Source organism: Podarcis pityusensis, assembly GCF_964106645.2.
Source record: "Podarcis pityusensis genome assembly, chromosome: 16".
NCBI lineage: Eukaryota > Metazoa > Chordata > Lepidosauria > Squamata > Lacertidae > Podarcis > Podarcis pityusensis.
In genome coordinates this window covers 28,581,132-28,591,255 of record NC_138041.1, presented here as the reverse complement: position 1 = coordinate 28,591,255, position 10,124 = coordinate 28,581,132, and the positions used below count along the sequence as shown (strand labels likewise).

The 10,124-nt window shown below is 43.8% G+C and overlaps 1 long non-coding RNA gene across 1 annotated transcript in view; it reads left to right on the top strand.

The window, feature by feature from the left end:
* Positions 1-3,335, top strand: part of LOC308465439 — a 272,654-nt gene extending 269,319 nt beyond the window's left edge. The window contains exon 2 of the long non-coding RNA XR_013980440.1: positions 2,219-3,335. This is a non-coding gene — a long non-coding RNA (uncharacterized lncRNA). The remainder of the gene's footprint in view (positions 1-2,218) is intronic.
* Positions 3,336-10,124: the final 6,789 nt, after the last annotated feature.

Genomic DNA, 10,124 nt, shown 5'->3' with positions numbered 1-10,124 from the left:
TTCTTAGAAATCGCTCTTACGTGAGTAGCAGAGCAGCTCTAAGTGAATTTTTCATCTTGCATTTCAAAGCTGGGGCACACTGATAAGCTTCAGGAGCAGCCTATGAAAATCGGAGGCCGTGCCCTAGAAACAGTGCAACAGATTTAATAAATCAGTGGTTCCAGCAATTTTCCCCCTCTGATAACATTGAAATACTTGAGTGATGCCATTGTGAATAAGAATGCACTTTGACAGGAGTGCATATCGAGTATTTCAAAGCTTGTAATATTTTTGTGGAGTTTTGCGAAATTCTACGCTGCAGTTACTCCACATGCCCCGTGTGGTTTTAGACCTTTGCTTTCTCAATAGTAGTACCCCTTAGCCCCACATCAAAGGCAAAAATGCTTTTGCAACAGAGTGCTGTCGCAAAACCAGTGTGCCGTCTGGCATGCAGACTTCCCCTTATTGCTCTGGTCACATCTAAAGGAACTCGTGAGTCCTAACCAAAAACTGCAGTCATCTGCTTTTGTACCTGCTTGTGGTATTAGTTTGAGATCTTTCTAGGCTTACAATTGGGGGGGGGGGGGCGGCTCCAGTCTGCAAGCCGATCTTGGCCTGCCGTGTGTGTGTGTGCGCGCGTGCGCAATTAGCCCTGCTATGCCATTTTTCTCATGGTGACAGCTGATGAGACAGGAAGGCAGGGTTAAATCCTGTGTTGGTTACAGGGAACAGGTGTGCACAGCCAAAGCAGCAGGATTTAACTCCCGGTCATCAGCTGATGAGTGAGGCTTAAATGTTGCTCTGTTTGCCATGATTCCATGTAAACCTCTTCCTGATTCTCCTGCAAAATCTGCAAATCCTAGAATCTCCTGCAAAATAAACAAATTTGTTTTAGCAGCACCTTCCGACTTCAAAGCATCTTGCAGCTGACATCATTGTGACTTGACAGTTGATCTGCAGGTTGTCAGTTCCACCCATTTGTCAGATTTGGCTCGCAAGACCCATCCCTGCAGAGCCAAAAGGGTTTCCCACTCCTGTCCTACAAGGGTCCCATTGCTAAAATAGGCACCATATTGCCGAATTAGGGACATGGGTGGCGTTGTGGTCTAAACCACTGAGCCTCTTGGGCTTACTGATCGTAAGGTTGGCAGTTTGAATCCCTGCGATGAAGTGAGCTCCCGTTGCTCTCTCCCAGCTCCTGCCAACCTAGTAGTTTGAAACCTAGTAGTTTGATAAATAGGTACCGCTGTGGCGGGAAGGTAAACGGTGTTTCCATGCACTCTGGTTTCCATCACGGTGTCTCGTTGCACCAGAAGCTGTTTAGTCCTGCTGGCCACATGACCCAGAAAGCTGTCTGTGGACAAACGCCTGCTTCCTCGGCCTGAAAGCGAGATGAGCGCCACACCCCGTGGTTGAATTCAACTGGACTTAGCTGTCCAGGCATCCTTTACCTTACCTACCTTAACTGCTACCTATAAATCCTGGAACATAGCACCTATTATCTGTACAGGATAAAGGTAACCTGCTTTCCTTTACAAAATAATAATAATAATACACAGGATCACTTCTTTGTCTACCTGATAGTAAAATAAGCTTAAAGCTGTGCTTACTGGTAAACACCATCCCTTGAGTCCCTTTGGTGACTAGTAATAGAAACAAAGAACTGCCAGTAACTGCAATAATTAATATAATTGCTACTGTCGCATAGCACTGGTTATTGGGTTCCAGCTGGTGACCTTTGAGTTTCAATGACAGGAAGTATACCTTTATGCTGACTTGGGCTTTAACCAATGCCTTGGAAACTTGGCAGGAGTCTCAGTACTACGGTATCAACACATCAGTGCTGTCATGCTTGTTACAGTAGTTTCACTCTCAATTTACTTTGCTCCCAGTCAAGGTTAAATCTGAGCAGCTTCGGTCGTCGTTGCCACGATCTTCAGAAATATATCAAAGAACTGAACTTGGGAAGGGCAAACAAGGTTGCTTTCTTTTAACGATGATCTATTACAGTTATCCTTTATCCCTCAAATTTAATGCTGAGGATTTTGTGCAGGGTAACTACGTACATCTGCTCTTAACTACCCAGGAGAAACACCCATTTCATAGTCGCAGTTTCAATTATTATATTTTATTATGCCAAATGCTCGTAGATAAGTGGACATTCATGAGTTCAGAGGTCTAGGCACATTGCGGGGAGGAAAAAGGTATAAAGGACCCACTTGAAGTTTGACTTTAGGAGCAGCTAAGATACTTGTTACTCATGTCGTATTCAAGCAAAAGAGCATTTTTGCTGAGACAGACCTGGGGACAGTGCCTAAACTTCACTGATCTTCACGGCATTGGCAGTGTGTGAATGTCCTAAAAAGCAAAGAGCAAGATCTTTTATTGGAAAGGATTGGCAATAGTCACATCTCTAGATTTCTCAAACGTTGCAATACAGTGGAACCTCGGTTGTCAAACATTATCCATTCTGGAAGACCGTTCGACTTCCAAAGCGTTCGACAACCGAGGCTCAGTGGACCATTTTCTCCATTGAGAAAATGGAGAAACACGCCTCGGAAGCTGTTCGACTGCCAAGCTGCGTTCAAAAACAGAAGCAATTCTGGGTTTTCGGCATTCGAAAACCGAAATGTTCAGCTTCCAAGATGCTTGAGGTTCCACTGTACTGGTTTGGGGAGGAGCAAATTGCTGCAAAGGAAGGAAAGGGAACCTCTTCCCTTCATGTTAAATCTACTTTGTTTGTTAATTAGGCAGGCTGAGAAAATTAAGCAAATATTTTCTTCATTGTAATGCTAGGTGTAGATTTCTTTTTGGAACGTCGGTTCTGAATGGAAATCGCTAGCCCTCTGCTCTACTTTCCACGTTTTTCTGACAACGGTTTTCTCTATAGGGTTCCACTCTTTTCCTATCCTGACTTTGTGAAATGAGCTTGCTCTTTGGGTCCTGTTAACTTGGACTTTTCTGCTCTAAGGGCTATGCCTAGAGATGCTTTCACTGTTAGGAGTGTCCTATGGGGAGAGAGAGGCTATGCTTGGGTGTACACAAATTTTCCTCCTTTTGGTAGACTATATAATTGCACCATCTGCTGTTGTCGAAGGCAAACTTAACAGGGCGGAAGAAATAAGGCTGTTTTGTAATAATGATGCAATTCCATAACCAGCAAAAATAGCTGTTTTAACTGAAGGAAAGTGATGAAGGCTCTGAGTTTTTGCCCCTCCTAGGAAACATCTGAATTCTGTTTGGTTTTTTTTGTGCCTATTTATGTCTATGTTTTTTAATACATCTTTTAAAATAGCTGCTTAATATCTCTGTCTGGCACACAATAATCGCATTAAACTATTAGTCGTTTCCGATAATGGAGTTGATCTTATTTAAAAGATGCTCATTAGTGATACGTTTGTGGAAAAAAGTAAACATGGCCCTGTCTGGTTCAGAAAACTCGAGGAACCATATAATTTTGCAACCTGAAGGAAGAAAATTGTCCTAGTAGATGTGTGGAGTAAATGGGTCTCTAGATCCTCCATCTAATAATAATACATAGAAAAAAAGGTCCGTATAGTTAAAGCCATGGTTTTCCTGGTAGTGATGTATGGAAGTGAGAACTGGACCATAAAGAAGGCTGAAGAATTGATGCTTTTGAATTATGGTGCTGGAGGAGACTCTTGAGAGTCCCATGGACTGCAAGAAGATCAAACACATCCATTCTCACTGAGTGCTCACTGGAAGGACAGATCCTGAAGCTGAGGCTCCAATACTTTGGCCACCTCATGAGAAGAGAAGACTCCCTGGAAAAGACCCTGATGTTGGGAAAGATGGAGGGCACAAGGAGAAGGGGACGACAGAGGACGAGATGGTTGGACAGTGTTCTCAAAGCTACAAACATGAGTCTGACCAAACTGCGGGAGGCAGTGGAAGACAGGAGTGCCTGGCGTGCTCTGGTCCATAGGGTCACGAAGAGTCGGACACGACTAAACGACTAAACAACAACAACATAGAAAACTAGATTTGTGAAGAAGCTCTCTAGCAGGGGCAGACTTTTCGTAATATGGCACCCAGTGCAAGGCCAAAATTTGGCTCCCCCAGATGGATCTTCTCAATTATGGATCTTCTCAACTTTCCACTCCTCTGCTTGGTGCCATGTGCAAGGGAACTGCCCGTACCACCCTAAATCTGGCACTGTGTCTAGCCTAGCCTTCTCCCAGAAATTGCTAACTTTTTTCAAGCAAGGTACTATTTTGTACAGAAAAGTCATGCCATGTGAGCCCTCTCCTTCCCGCAGTCCAAGGTGCCATGACCCAGACAGTCGGTGAGGACACCTTTTTATAGCATTGTTTTGGTTGAGTCTCTTCTCCCTGACTCTTTGCCCAGTGGAGAGGTTTCTTCACAATATGGATTGCATTTGCCTGGAGCAGATTATACAGAGGAGTCTTCCCAGCTCAGCTGTTGTGCATTCTCCCATTTCAACTGACCTTGCTCAGAAGTTGTTATTGAAAGGACTAGATTTTGCACTGCTTGGTGGCTTGTGTTTATCGTTTGTGATCCCACCCACAGACCCAGCAATGCATCACATAGTAGGTGTCTTCCTAAATTTCAGGGTGTCTCTGCTGGGTGCTTTTGCGACATTCTTTAGCGTTTCTTCATTGTTAGAAAAAATGGCATTTTTGAACTTCCAGACAGTAGTCTTCCTAAATTGACAAGCCCTCTTCCGATACTTGGAGGGAAAGGCTTTAGGAAAATTAGTGGTTTTAATGTGAAAGTGTCACACCAAAACTGTCGGAAGTGACGCAGTATAGTTGTGTTACCAATTTCTTCCTTATTCTTTGGTGCCCAAAGACTGCAGTTAACCGGTTCATAAGAGCCCTCTTGGTTGTAGCTTTGAATTCTCCAGAATTGAGTAACTCAGTAATTGCAGACAATCCCAGTTTTGAGGCATCCAAGATGCTGCATTTTAGACTTCATAGTTTTCTCGAAATCATATGATCCGTTCCTTGGAAAATGTGATTCATGGACTGAATATCTGACCAGTTCACTTAATCACCCACTGACTTCCTTTTAAGAACACAGTTTCCCTTGAACTCTCCATCAAAAAATGTTGGTGTGTTCTTTCAATCTATTGCAAAAAGGAATACTGCAGGAGGCTGTACAGTCAACTCTTCTCAGTGTTTTTATCTTTGCCATTTAGCAGCACAAATCTGTGAAACTAAAATTATATCCGCATCTCCAATTTAACTTCATTGTAAGCTAAACTTGTACCTTGTTCAACTTTTATACTAACAAGTGGTTCCATTTTTACTGGATAGTTTGGACGGAAATGGAGCGTTGCAGTACTAAGCTGCAGTCGGTGTGCTTTTTTTTGGATAGTCCGAGGCTCAATAAAAGATACTTGTTAATCGGTTGTCTCCTGTTTCTTGCCAAGGCTGGAAGGATGAAAGCCATCTTGTCAGTTACAAAATGTTGGTATTAACTTGGAGGCAGCCCATTCTTCATCAATAACATCATGTCTATTGATGCTGTAAAGGCTGAACAGGTTCTATTTAACGTACAAGTGGGACCTGCAGAACAACGTTGCAACAGGTCATCATTTCCTAGCCAACAGATTCCCCTCAGCTCACTCTAATGGAATACACTGCCTAACGCAGGGGTCAGCAACCTTTTTCAGCCGTGGGCTGGTACACCGTCCCTCAGACCTTGGGGGGGGGGGCAGACTGTATTTTGAAAAAACAAATATGAATGAATTCCTATGCCCCACAAATAACCCAGAGATGCATTTTAAATAAAAACACACATTCTACTCATGTAAAAACACGCTGATTCCCGGACCGGATTCAGAAGGCAATTGGGCAGCATCCGACCCCTGGGCCTAGGTAAAGGTAAAGGGACCCCTAACCATTAGGTCCAGTTGTGGCTGACTCGGGTTGCAGCGCTCATCTCACTTTATTGGCCGAGGGAGCCGGCATACAGCTTCCGGGTCATGTGGCCAGCATGACTAAGCCGCTTCTGGCGAACCAGAGCAGCACATGGAAACGCCGTTTACCTTCCTGCCAGAGCAGTACCTATTTATCTACTTGCACTTTGGTGTGCTTTCGAACTGCTAGGTTGGCAGGGAGTTCACCCCGTCGCAGGCATTCGAACCGCCGACCTTCTGATTGGCAAGTCCTAGGCTCTGTGGTTTAACCCACAGCGCCACCCGCTTCCCTACCCCTGGCTTAACGCTTAGTGCTCTGCCTCATAAATGTATGAAATCAAGACAACTGTGGCCCTGGGTATTGTTGGCATCTGTCTGTCTCTAGAGACAAGAGAGTGCACCTCCAGGGCTAGAGTCAAACGACTGTGCTAGCAGCACCAAAGTGACCTTCCTGGGCACAAGCCTGGGTGGTATATATGGAGGTCCTGGCCTGCCCAGACAACAGGACCACCCCCCTCGACCTCGCTGATGTGGTCCAGATGAAAGGAGAGCAAGACATTATGGTACCAGCTTGGCTGCAGAAGTTGCTGGAAGGAGACGTACAAGATGCCATCCAACTGTCTTAGCGCCGGATTTGTAGGTTTACTCCTTAGCTTTTTCTTCTGTCCTGCAAGGCAGCAGAGGTTTAGAATTGCAGCTTTCCATCTCCTAGATGGGCTACTTTCCCAGACTGACAAGCCCCACCTGCCCCTCGCTTTCCTGTAAAAAAAAAAAAGATAAAGTTAACGGACCCCTGGATGGTTAAGTCCAGTCAAAGGTGACTATGGGGTTGCGGCGCTCATCTCGCTTTCAGGCCGAGGGAGCCGGTGTTTGTGCACAGAGAGCTTTCTGGGTCATGTGGCCAGCAGAACTAAACCGCTTCTGGTGCAATGGAACACCGTCAGGGCCGTCTTAATGGACCTAATGCAACACGAGGTATGACACTATGGTACATTCAGGGGTAGGCAAGCTAAGGCCCAGGGTCCGGATGTGGCCCAATCGCCTTCTCAATCCGGCCCGTGGCTGGTCTGGGAGTCAACGTGATTTTACATGAGTGGAATGTGTGCTTTTATTTAAAATGCATCTCTGGGTTATTTGTGGGGCATAGGAATTTGTTCATTTCCCCCCAAAAAAACATAGTCCGGCCCACCATATGGTCTGAGGGACGGTGGACCAGCCCCCTGCTGAAAAAGGTTGCTGACCCCTGGGTAAATTTATGGACCTAATAGGTCTATACACAACACAAAACACTGTTGCTATATGTAGGTTTCTTTTTATTTGTTTTTTATCTTATATTTTGGAGATGTACATCCAGGTGGTTTTTTTCCTTTAATTTTTTGCCCCCCCCCCCAAGAGAGTGGGGCCCTAAGCTGTAGCTTGTTTAGCTTATATGTAAATCCAGCACTGCTTATATCATGTTTTTTTTTATCTCTTTCCTTTTCTCCTATCTGCCCTTCAACGTTTCCTCCCTGCCAAAACGATACTCCACATGATGTGGGGAGCTGGTGCTTACGAGGCAATTAAAGGCAAAGTTGTGACAAGGTACAAACTTGCGGCAAGCTAGGCAGACAAACCAGTTGCTTCCCTTGTGTCTCCTGTGTGTATGCCTTAAATAAATGTATTGGGGATAAAACAGATGGGTTTATGTGTATGTGTGAGCAAACTGAGAAACAAGCAGAGCTGAATGTTCTGAGAACTTGCGCCGACTGAAGTTCCTGATTTCCTTTGCACATTCGATGCAGGGAGTTCTCTATAAACAAAAGGGGAGCCTGCAGAATCAGGCCCGTAGCTCATCTAGACCAGCATCCTGTTCTCACAGTGGTCCCCCAGATGCCTGCAGGGAAACCAGCAAGTAGGATATGGGTGGAGACAGCATTCTGTCCTCCTGTGGACAGAATCAACTGGTATTTGGAAAAATGCTGCCCCCAACAGTTGACATAGAACATAGTCATCTTGGCTCTAGTAGTTGCTGATAGCCATGTCCTCCATGAATTTGTCTAGCCTCATCTAGGGGTCAGCAAACTTTTTCAGCAGGGGGCCAGTCCACTGTCCCTCAGACCTTGTGGGGGCCCAGACTATATGGGGGTGGGAATGAAGGAATTCCTATGCCCCACAAATAACCCAGAGATGCATTTTAAATAAAAGGACACATTCTACTCATGTAAAAAAATTCCCAGACCGTCCATGGGCTGGATTTAGAAGGCGATTGGGCTGCATCCAGCCCCTGGGCCTTAGTTTGCCTAACCACAAGCCTCTTGTAGAAACAACTTTATTTCTTTTTTTAAATAAAAACTATGTTTTTCACTATGCAGGTCTCAATGCATCTTAACATAAAACTTTTGTTTTTTAATTTTTTATTTATACTTTTCAAATTTATACATTTCATTAATTTTACAATCAATTTAAGATTTCAAAGTTTGACTTCCTTCCCCCTCTTTCTGTGGTTCCTTACATTTATTTTTTAATGTCTTCTGCATATCCAAATTCATTTAATTTGCTCCTTTAATTATCTACTTTAAAATGTACTGTATACTCTTATGAAACTGCAGGTTATTATAATAACCCTGCTAATATCTTTGTCTGTTTGGCGCTGTGGGTTAAACCACAGAGCCTAGGACTTGCCGGTCAGAAGGTCGGCGGTTCGAATCCCCGCGACGGGGTGAGCTCCCGTTGCTCGGTCCCTGCTCCTGACAACCTAGCAGTTCGAAAGCACACCAGAGCAAGTAGATAAATAGGAACCGCTCTGGCGGGAAGGTAAACGGCATTTCGGTTTGCTGCTCTGGTTCGCCAGAAGCGGCTTAGTCATGCTGGCCACATGACCCGGAAGCTGTACTCCGGCTCCCTCGGCCTATAAAGTGAGATGAGCGCCACAACCCCAGAGTCAGCCATGACTGGACCGAATGTTCAGGGGTCCCTTTACCTTTTAATTTATCTGTAAATATTCAATAAACCATTTCCATCCTTTCATAAAAAGTTTGTTATCCTGATTTCTTATTCTGCTGATAAGTTTTGCCATTTCTGCATATTCCATAAGTTTTTGTACCCATTCTTCCTTTGCTGGGACTTCTGTTTCGTTCCACTTTTAGGCAAGTAGCATTCTTGCTGCTGTAGTAGCATACATAAATAAAGTTCTATACAATTTAGGCAGCTCTGTCGTTATAATTCCCAAAATAAAAGCTGCTGCTTCTTCTTTTACAAAAGTTATTTTGAACATCCTTTTCAATTCGTTGTCTATCATTTCCCAGTAAACTTTAACCTTACTACAAGGCCACCACATATGATAAAAATAACCTTCGCCTTTGGGGAAAGTTAAGCTTGTTCATTTCATAAAAGTCACATACCGGTACCTCTTGTTTGTAATAAAACCTCAAATTGGTGTACAGTGGTGCCCCGCAAGACGAATGCCTCGCAAGACGAAAAACTCGCTAGACGAAAGAGTTTTCCGTTTTTTGAGTCGTTCCGCAAGACGAATTTCCCTATGGGCTTGCTTCGCAAGACGAAACGTCTTGTGAGTTCTTGCGAGTTTGTTTCCTTTTTCTTAAAGCCGCTAAGCCGCTAAGCCATTAATAGCCGCTAAGCCGCTAAGCCGTTAATAGCCGCTAAGCCGCTAATAGCCGCTAATAGCCGCTAATAGCCGCTAAGCCGCTAATAGCCGTGCTTCGCAAGACGAAAAAACCGCAAGACGAAGAGACTCGCAGAACGGATTAATTTCGTCTTTCTTGCGAGGCACCACTGTACAGAAAGAACGAAACAACCATTTAAAGCAACTACTTAAAACAATAAAAAATAATTAGAATCAATGAAAACCTGAAAACCAGGCATGTCAACATCCTGCACATCTGGATAGGCTTCGCAAAACAAAAATGTTTTTTAGCAGTAACCAACAAGAGTATTGCAAAGGCGGTAATTGGTAATCATTAAATGGGCACAAGATATAGGACATAATATACAAATGGAAGAATGGAAAAAAACTTTGGAAAGTTAATTTAAAATTTACTGATTGTATATTGTTAAAAGTGCATTATATTAAAATGATGTATCGATGGTATATTACACCTGCGAAAATGGCAAAAATGTATAGAACAAGCTCTAATAAGTGTTGGGAATTTAAAGAAAAGGAAGGTACGTTTTTTCATATGTGGTGGAATTGTAAAATAATCAAAAACTATTGGGAAATGATTTATAATGAAAATAATGTTTA